Consider the following 10,522-nt stretch of genomic DNA (forward strand, 5'->3'; position numbering starts at 1 on the left):
AATTATTTCCCAATCGAAAGTACAAGTAACTTTAATGAGTTTTCAATAACATCAAGAACTATCTCAAGTTTTAATTTTATATTAATAAATTACTTTTCTGTCAACTTAAAGAATTTAAGGTAAAACATTGTTTTACTTTTTTTTCCCTTGAGATAACTTAATCTTAGATTTTAACATTCTTTAGTCATAATATTCTGTCGGTGATCTAAATTGTAGCTCTAAACTGATATGAATTAGTGAGAAATTTGCCGTTAAGTGATACAAAATTTGATCATCAACACGGCGGACAAACAGACAATAATAAAAGCCGCCGAACAAATAGTTTGAGAGGACAGGAGTTGGACAAGCCGAGGTGAGAAACCGAGAAAACAAGTATTGGAGAGAAGAACATAACAAATAAAAATCCATAAATTTTGTATAAAAGTATAAATTTTTTTATTTATATCCATGAAAATTGGAAATCAAATTTCTGTTCTATGCTAGAAATTGTCATCTTGTACATGTAACAAAACATTAAAATAAAAATGATTTACTATGTTGTGTATTAAAAACTTATGCCATATTCAATTTTAAGAATGGATTTCATTAGTAAATGGCTGAAGAATTATTAAGGTTCTCACTGATTTTTTTCTTTTTCTTTTTACTTGCTAAAATAATAACTCAGCCTTCTTGATAAAATTAACAAAGATATACGGAAGTTCAGCAATGTAATGAATTAATTATAGATGTCTTCTTCACGGGTTTAGCTATGGTGCAACTGTGGTACCATACCACAGCTGCACCTAGCCATTAGATTCAGCTATAGTACATGTGTGCAGCTAAATCTAATGGCTAGGTGCAGCTGTGGTATGGTACCACAGTTGCACCATAGTTTTGTCCCTTCTTCACATGTACCTAAAACAATATATTCAATAATTGAGTCCCAATAATGCATTTTATCAATTATTTCTTATTTCTATTTCTACTGTTAAAAAATATTTAAAATTATTCTCTTAAATATTATATTTACCTTTATATTTATCATATCCCTAATTCCTCCCTATAAATAGAGGAGGCCTCTTGTACTCATTTCAACTAATTTTTAAGGCTTAGAGAGCTTTCTGGAGTACTTTGTATACTATCGAATATTTCTTTTGTCTGTTCTTTTCTACTTTATTTCCAATTTATTTTTACTACAAAATTATATTATGCAACCGTGGTGAATATTAGTCTGAAAACTAAATTTAAAATCTTAATTGTAGATATTCAAAATTAAAAAGGTACTAACAACTAATTTATAATGCGTTACTGTGTTATGATTGGAGACAGTTATATAATTTAGCTATTCGAAGGGATAAAGAGACAAAGAGCCAAGTTTCTTCTTCTCATGCGGTGGGGTCAAATCGGACTTGAATTTTGTTAATAGATTATGTTGTACATGGTGACTGGTGAGCCAATTGGGACCATAAATTAGGTATTAGTGAATCTATGGTTTCTTGGTGTCTTTAGTGCAAAGAATAGTTGACGAATCATTAGGGCATAATCTCGCAAGTCGCAACTAGTGAAATTTTATAATTATATCATTTTAAATGCTATATGTTGATAAATTAATTTCTTGTCGACCAAATTTTTTATTTATTTAGATAATTATAATGCTTTTAATCACTTTTCAACAAACCCTCTTTGGTTCGGTACCACCACTATCACGTATGACCTAAGATTTTATTAATGGAATTTGGGACAAGCGGCAGCCAATAATTGATCATTGACAACATTGCTCATATTGATATTATTATCATCTAAATTTTTTATTGTTTTTGTTATTATTAAGCAAATAACACACTGTTCATGCGTTGCCAGTTCAGATTCGAGGCCCTAATTCCAGCTGGTAATATGATATAATATACTCCATAATGCAAATAAAAATTCCAGAAAATGTGTAAAAAAAAATTAATAATGACATTTTAAACAACAAGTTTAAAAATATGCAAATTATTCTTGAATCTGGAGATTGAATGGTCAATTATTTCTATTTGTTGTGAGAATAAATAAGATAGACTTCAATTATGATATCTTGAGATAGGTCATGACAAGAGTCTGAAGCTAGAGTTGGTAAAATGGGTCACTAGATTGTGTTCGTGTCGTGTCAGCTTTGTGTCATGTCAAATTTAGGTCAACTCAAACACAATCTATTTAATAATCATGTTAAAATATTAAGACCAAATCCGATACGTAAAATAAACGAGTTATCCAATAACTCATTTAATATTTATATATTTAACAAATGTTACACACACCCCAACATATTACACATTTACATTATTTAAAGTTTAAATTATATATATGTAAATAATGTTATATATTGATACCATAAAATATAATTGTGTATGAAAATTTTATACACTTACACAACTAAAGTTCTAAATTTATATAAAATTTTATAAATAAAACACTGTGTATATATCCATCTTTCAAAAAATAAAAAATAAAAAGAGAGAATCATGTATAATATTTGAGTTTTAATGACAAACACTTAAAAATTAATTTAAAATATAAAATATAATCGTGTTATTGTTTGGATAAATGGGTTAAGAACTTTAACCCTAACCCGACACAGAAAAAATCATGTCAACTCAGACCCAAAGTATTTAATAATCGTGTCAAATTTAATGATCCATGTCCATTTATTCGTGTCATGTTTGTGTCGTTGTAATCGAGTCGTATTAAATTTTATCCACTCTATTTGACGCACTTATTATAAAGTGAAACAATGTATTCTGTAAAATTAATATTTTAAGAAAAAAATATTATCTTTATTCCAAACAAAATAAAAAATAAAAAAGACTTTTAGTGCTTTGTTTTGCCTTTCTCATTGTTGTTGGCTTGTTGCCAAATCATTAATAAATATCTGACTATGACAAGACTATGACAACCAAAATAGACATTGGTATAATCTCATAAATTGGAGAATTACTAGGAAGCATAAATACAAACGAAAATGGGAAATCAAGAAATGGAAGGAACCTTCCCTCTTTTTTTTTTTATCCCCCTTGTGTTGTTGTGATAATGTCATCAATCACTAAGAGGTTTGTGGAAAATATCTAATGGAAAATTTTATACAACTCTTCTCTCTTCTAAACAAAGCGAGATTTTGACATCTCAACTGTTTATAGTTTCTTTCTAATGCATCTTTATTCGTTCAACTCTCTCTTCTTTCTCTTAAATACTAACCAATCGAAACCCTAGTGTTGGTGGCGAGCAGATGCAATATTTTTCAGCTTGTAATCGGCCCACCAATCTCAGAGTATCATATATATATGATCATGTACGACAGAAACGAATTGAATATCTTGTTGTTAAGCGGTAAGTGTTGAAATTTAAAACGGAGATGTTGGAACGGCTCAATCAAATCAAATATCCTATGAAATCAATTGGGTCCTTTAATTTGATTGAGCCGTGCCAATATCTCCTCTCGTCTTCTTTCGCTTCATCAACTTTTCTCCAGTTTGGTTTTGATAGAACGAAGCATTGTTCATGTGAGTTTCTTTTTATCTTTTCAATTTCTTCTTCTTCTTATAGAGTCAATTGTTATATGTATGTATGAGTCATGTTACCTAGGTTTCTCGTTTACTTTATATATATAGAGATTACCCTTTTATGTGGAATGTTTTAATACGTACAAAGTCGCATATTCTTTTCTCAAAGCAAAGATAGAAGGTTTCACTACTTAAAGATTTGAGGAAACTTTTTATTGATGGAGAAGATTCTTGAAAATCATCCAATGATCCCAATTCATTCCCATGCAGATAGTTACGTACTCTTTTGCTAGACCTAGGCCTTAGTCGTTGAATTATAATTTGAAAAATATAGGATTAGATATCGTCAATATCAAATGGAAAATTGAGACAATATGATCAATTTCCAAAGGACTCTGGTTGTGCCTTCTTAATTTTTGAAAAGAAAATATGATTGTAAATGTGTTTTTACTTTGCGGAGCGCCAATAAAATTAGGGAAATTATCCACCGACCACTTGTTTTTTTTAGTTTTTCAAAAATACAGATATCTTTTTTTTTTTGGTTGATTTCCACTAAAAGTTATATTTTCTTTCACTTTTCCACTTCCGTTTGCATTCTGTTATAACCTTACTGATGTCATAGGTGTAAAATTACCATTTCACTTGCATAGCAAAAATCAATGTCATTTAAACTCGGTAAAAAGAGGAAAAAAAAGGTTAAAATATTCCAGATTATTTTGTTCAACTTGTTATCTAATGTCTAAATTGGAAAGAAAAATTGAAGTAATTTAATTTTTTTCATTTAATTAGGGTGAAATAGTAATTTTACATTAAGAGGGTAAAATAGTTATTTTGTTAATATTCTGTTAACTTCTCTCACGGAGTTTAGACGACAATGGAAAAATAATATATTCTGTAACTTCAGGTGGAAATCAGTAAAAAAAAAAGTGTATTTTTGAAAAGTCGGAAAAAACAAGTAGTTGGTAGATAATTGTCCATAAAATTATGCCATGTTCAATTGGAGAATATGTCAAGGCCGTAGAAGAGATATGAGTAATGCTAGAGATTTAAATAATTTGATTTTAAATTAATATGACGTTTATTTATTGGATAGTAAATTATTAATTTTAGCGGTTATGAAATTCACTTTTTTAATATATGAATAATACAATAGTTAGTGTTTTTACTGAGCTTTTGTTTAGAACCTATTTACACATAGTTTGGGTACTTCAATGATTGTCACTGGATCTAACTCAAACTAGATTAAACATATAAATTTGTATTTTAGGGGAGATTGGGTTTAGTAATGATTTTGCCGGCAATATGGTGAGTTTTTTATGATCTAGTAGCGAGTTAAAGTGATGCAAGTGAGGTATTCACATCAAAGAATGAATGAAACAGTTTTACATTCAAAATCATGAAGTAATCTGCAAAACAAAAAGTCAGAGGTGGAGTTGTCGGTGACCGACAAACACACTGTAATGCTATAATCAAGTTCCTTGGTGATTTAATGGAGTTTTAGAATACAAGAGCCTTATATTTTCAACAAAAGCGAATATTAATAGGTTGAAGATGAACGTAAAGAAAGAGAGAAAGCAAAGTCAAGAGAGAGATCAGATTCCTTTAAAATTAAACCTGTCGAGCTTAAATAAGAGTGTGCTCGAGGGTCATTTTCATCAATCCAGCCAACTTAGAGAATTTTTATTAGTTCTTTTCACCTCAGGGTAATGATTTCTCTTGAATGATGGTTGCTAGCAATTCTCAACAAGCTAAGAGGCCAACCTGCAAGTGGTTTTTGTTATTTGGACCCTTGTCCATGTGTACTTGTTCGTTGGATTGCTTGGTTAGCTCAGTGAGATGGTTTTAGGAGAGCTAACTTGTCTCTATTTGATTGCTTAAACTTTTTAGATTTATTCTGTAATCGGCTCCTAGTTTTTAGCCTAGAGAAAAAATAACATTTTTCTTATTAATGTTGACATTTTGGAAACCCACATTTGCACTCAAACATCTTAACGGTCTGTCCACCTTTATCCTATTAGGTGAGCCAATTCTACCAAATCTATAGCCATCTCTAATTGGTACATGTGAGGTTATCAAGATAGATTAGCTCCCCTTTAACGTTCATCTTTCTTCCTACGCCATATGTAATTTTGCTATTTGCCTCATATTCTGGTTTCTTTGTGGTAAAAGTATTGAGGCAGAAGAAACCCTAAAAGTAGTGCGATGATAACATATGGCAATATTTAAGTACCTTTTTTTACACTATGATTGGGCTCTTGTGGTGATCCAACTACACCTTTTAAAGCTCAGGGTAGTATGTTGCATCTTTCATTGGCTGGTGGCACTTATTTTGAGTTATTAAAGATTGAAGGGGACCTATCTCAGGCTTTCTCGTTCTTTATAGTTAGAGGAGCTTCAGCAGGCTTCGAGTAAAAAGAACGAGAGCTTTCTTAGGATTCTTGCAGCTAATTTACTTGATCTACATATAATTAGCTAGGTTAAGCATCTAACTGGCCCTTTTTTTATGCTTGTGCCAGTGTTACTCCTAAAGATGGATCAATAACCAGCAATTAAATAGACATAGTCATTGTAGAGAGGAGATCTCAATCCAACACTAATTAGAGAAATAATCCATACTCCAATTAATAAGAATGGAAGATTAGCTACCCTGGATGCAATAAATGACATGTGGTGACCAAAAATACTCCTTTTTTTTTTTTGAATTCTGTTATAAACATATTGTTACTGACATTACATCAAACATTACAATTACAATATTTACAATCGTACTAAACAACTAGGACCACCGCCATACATTAACCCACTGAAGCACTTGCACAAATACTTTAAACCCTCTCTAATATTCGAGGGGTGCCTACTCCACTCACATTTCGTAAGGGAAAGACTGTCTCCACTCAATTAGTTGATAATTGAGGAAGAACTGAAACTAATCTCCATAATGATCTTATGGAGGCTCGAACCCTTGCATTCAACATTATAAGTGCAATGCTTCTCCCATTGGACCAAAGGCCCATTGGTACCAAAAATACTCTTAGGTGATGTTTGGTTGGGAGGAGAGAATGAAGAAAAAGAAAGTAATTTAAATTCTATTTTTATTTCCATTGTTTGGTTTGACAAAATATATAGAAATTTAATTTTCATTAGAATTTAATATTCATTATAATGTAGAATTTAAATTGCACACTAAGTAGGGAAGAATTTAAATTCCTCTTATATTGGAAACTAAAGTTTCCAAAATTACCCTTCAACTTTTTAACTTGTTTAATACCATTAATAATTATTATTTATAATTTTATTTTATTGATTTAATATTATAAATAATTATATATTAATTAAATTTAATAAATGATTTAAGAAACTTAACAAAATAAATAAACTAATTTATTTATTTATTTAATATGAAAATACAAAAATACAATTTAACTGTCATCGGACCTTCGTTGGACATCGCCGGAAAGTCGCCGGACCACCACCGAACAATGCCGGAAAGTTGCTGGACCGCCATTTTATTATATATATTTTAGATTATAGTTCATTACTAATATAAATAGTTTAATATTTAAGGTAAAAGATAAATTTGTCTAAAGAAAAAAATTGTAATTCCTTTCTTTATTAAATTTTATATCAAACCAAACAATGAAGTCTAATTTCACTACTCTTCTCCACTCCTTTCTTCTCACTTCCTCTACATTCCACTATTTTCCACTCCTCCCTTTTCTTGAAACCAAACATGGCCTTATGGGAAAGGAACTTAAGGTAAATTAACATCTCACTTTCTACATTGTGTATTTTTTATTTTGTTGTTTGCCTTCACTTGTGTCTTGTTTTTGCTAGATTGATTCTTTTATTTGGTTTTTTGTCATTTGTTAGATCGGTTAAGTAGCATAAAATGATAGTCTATTACTATTAAAGTTGGTTCCATCAATTTTCTATAAAACTGACATTCTCCAGCCAAGATATGGATATGAATGCAATTCTAGCCAAGCTTCACAAGTGATTTCCCTTTCTCCCTCAGAATGCACTCTCACAATCTAAAAAGCTCGGTTCGAATGCTTGCAATTTCTTATGAAAAATAACATCCCTGTTGACATCCATTAGGTAATTAGTGTCGAACTATAATTAACAAGGGAGTTACCTCCCAAATTTGTTGCCTACATGCTTGATATCGAGAAAGAAAACTATTTCAAAAAATGAATAACTAGATGACTCCAAGATTCTTATCATAAGTGTGCTCAAACAAACTGCAATAGGCATCTTTGTAAATCTTTGGGAACGATGTCTAACAATAGGAAGACAAGATTCAATTCATTAGGAATAGCTTCAATAAATAGTCATTGGATAACATCTTTTCGAATCTTAAACGCATCCTAGTGGGTACGTACAATATACAATTTCCTAGTTATGACCATTATTCTAGAAAGAATATGCATGACGCAGTCTCATGAATCTAACTATAAACGAATCTGTTTGCTAGTCTATAAAAGAACTAGATGGGAATCTTATCCTCGACCCATAGAAAGCTTTCGAGACGTAAATTAGAGGGAGATGTGAGTCACAATTACCATATTCTTTTGTTCTACTATTCTTTTATTATTTGCATTATTACTTTTAATGGTGTGATTTTATCTTTACTTATTGTTTGTTTTCTTTACTATTTACTTTTGACTCTTGAGCCATGAACTTCACGCATTATTTGACAAACACACCATCCCATTTACAGTTGTGCACTATTATATCTGTCACTAAGATCTTTAAATATGAACTTATTTTTTTTAATACTCACAAATTATTTTTGAGAATTGTCGCAATGACAACAACTTCGAATAGACAATTCAAGAATGTTTGTGTGCTTTATGGCTTTCGTTATAAAAAATACAAAGAGTTTGTTCAAACAGATGTAGATCTTAGTCGAGTACTAACAGAGAGAAAAATACACTTGATATATAGAGGAGGTGACTGAAAGTTATCAAGACTTGTCTCGGAAGTTGTTCACACTAAAGGAAGTCAAGTATTTAGTATCATCCCAAAAACCTAAAAACCTCTGGGATGTCTACCCAACTCACCAATTGGAGAAGAGCTAGTCGTCTCAAGTATGCATGAAAGAATATCAAAGATGCTAAACTATGCGGACACTTTCATTTCCTTGTTAGGAGATCTTGCAACTCTAGAGACATTGATTACATTCACATCTTCAACCTATATGAACATTCATAAAAAATCTATCAATATGTTAAATGTTAATAACTTTTGTGATGGGTTGATAATGTTTCTTAACATGCAATTAAGAATCATTTCATTCTATTTATAGTGAAAAAACTCTTTATTTGTGCTTCCATTACTAGCGAATTACTTGATCTTTTACAAACTTACAGACCAAAACTAGATCATAAGACTCTTGCATTGAATTGGTCGATTGATTATGGTAACAATAGTAGTAACAAGTATAAAATTAGATTTAACCCTCTATTTGTAAATATTTTCTTGTGTTGCAGCATTCTAGTGATGTCTTTTAAACTTGACTTATTTCCTTTTAGATATTGAGGACAATGTCTAATTCTAGTTGGGGGGAGAGAATAGTTGACAATTGTAGAATAAGTGATAGTGTCTCGTTACTTTTACTAGCCTTTTTCTAAATTTTTAAGTCGAAGACAACCAAATATGGAGTTTTAGTTACTCTAAAAGCACATCTTCCTAGTCTTAGAATTTAGTTAATAGTCTTAGAATTTAGTTAAAAAAATAAAAAAAAAATTATAAAAGTTAAACTATTTTGTGTTATCTTTTGGTATTGGATGACATGACGACTTCTAAAAAAATAATAAAATTTAAGCTATTTATATTATCTTTAGCTTTGAGTTATGTTTTTGCCACTTTGCATATTGATGTTGGTGATAAATGTGAATTGAGAAATTTGATGAGTGAAACTAATTGAGTTATTTAAAGAAATGTACATGTCACAATAAGTTTCAAGTGAGTTTTTAAGCATATTATTTTTTTTGGAGAGCAACTCTTTTTCATAACCAAACAGTTTATTATTTTATACATGATCTCTATCTTTTTTTTTTTTTTGAGTTGACCAATGAAAAAAATTATGTGTTGCTACATCTGAAAGTCTATTGAACTAGTAGATATGAAAGACTATTTAGAACTCTAAAAATGACAGAAATGCCATCATTGTGGAATATCCATAGCTGCTCTTTTTGAGCAAAAAAGAAAAAAAAACTTTTTGTTTGTTAACTTATTATCTTATCCCACTCCAATTCGTAGTATTACCCTATATTTTATGTTCTGCATTACCTATTCATATTTGAGAAAAATATGGAGGATTTTTTAAGAAAAGTGGTGCATTCCAAAAATACACACACACACACACACACACACACACACCTATTATGATAGCAAAACAAGAGGAATTTTTTTTTAAAAAGAAGAAATAAATAAAAGCACCTTGCAATTTTCAAAAGATCTCTATTTGTTTTTCAAATATATATTCTATTCTTCCTATCATCTCTTCTTTGTTAGCTATTTTTCTAGCCTACGTTACATCCTAGTAGAAGGCCTAGATTTTAGGGAATTATAGTATGAAATAGAAGCTAGTAATATGGATTGAAAGATATGGTAATGCATAAAAATACATACAAATAATATTATTGATTTGACTAATAATTTATTTAACTTGAGATCGTATTCTTTTCTAAACTATAGGCTTTATTCTTTCATCTTAGTGAGATTGTGTGATAATGCTTTTCTATTATCTTCTCTCACTACCATTTCTTGGAATGATTATTTTTATTAGGTCTATTTTATTTTGAGAGTGTCATTCTTACTCGCTAGATTTTGGGATTTGGCATATTACTCTTGCAAGTGGCGTGATTAATATAGTTTTGATAATTGATCATTTTGCATGAGTTTACCTGACTGATTTGTGTAAATGGTCGATGTGGAAGTGATATTTTTAAGGCTAGAAATAATGCTTTTACTTTTATTTAATTGTTTTCATTAATCAAATT

At 30.2% G+C, this 10,522-nt stretch overlaps 1 non-coding gene across 1 annotated transcript; it reads left to right on the forward strand.

The window, feature by feature from the left end:
- Window positions 1-3,338: 3,338 nt before the first annotated feature.
- MIR171C (microRNA MIR171c) lies at window positions 3,339-3,476 on the forward strand. Its single transcript, NR_161516.1, has one exon. It is a non-coding gene; the product is annotated as a microRNA MIR171c (primary transcript).
- Window positions 3,477-10,522: the final 7,046 nt, after the last annotated feature.

Source organism: Citrus sinensis, chromosome 4, assembly GCF_022201045.2.
Source record: "Citrus sinensis cultivar Valencia sweet orange chromosome 4, DVS_A1.0, whole genome shotgun sequence".
NCBI lineage: Eukaryota > Viridiplantae > Streptophyta > Magnoliopsida > Sapindales > Rutaceae > Citrus > Citrus sinensis.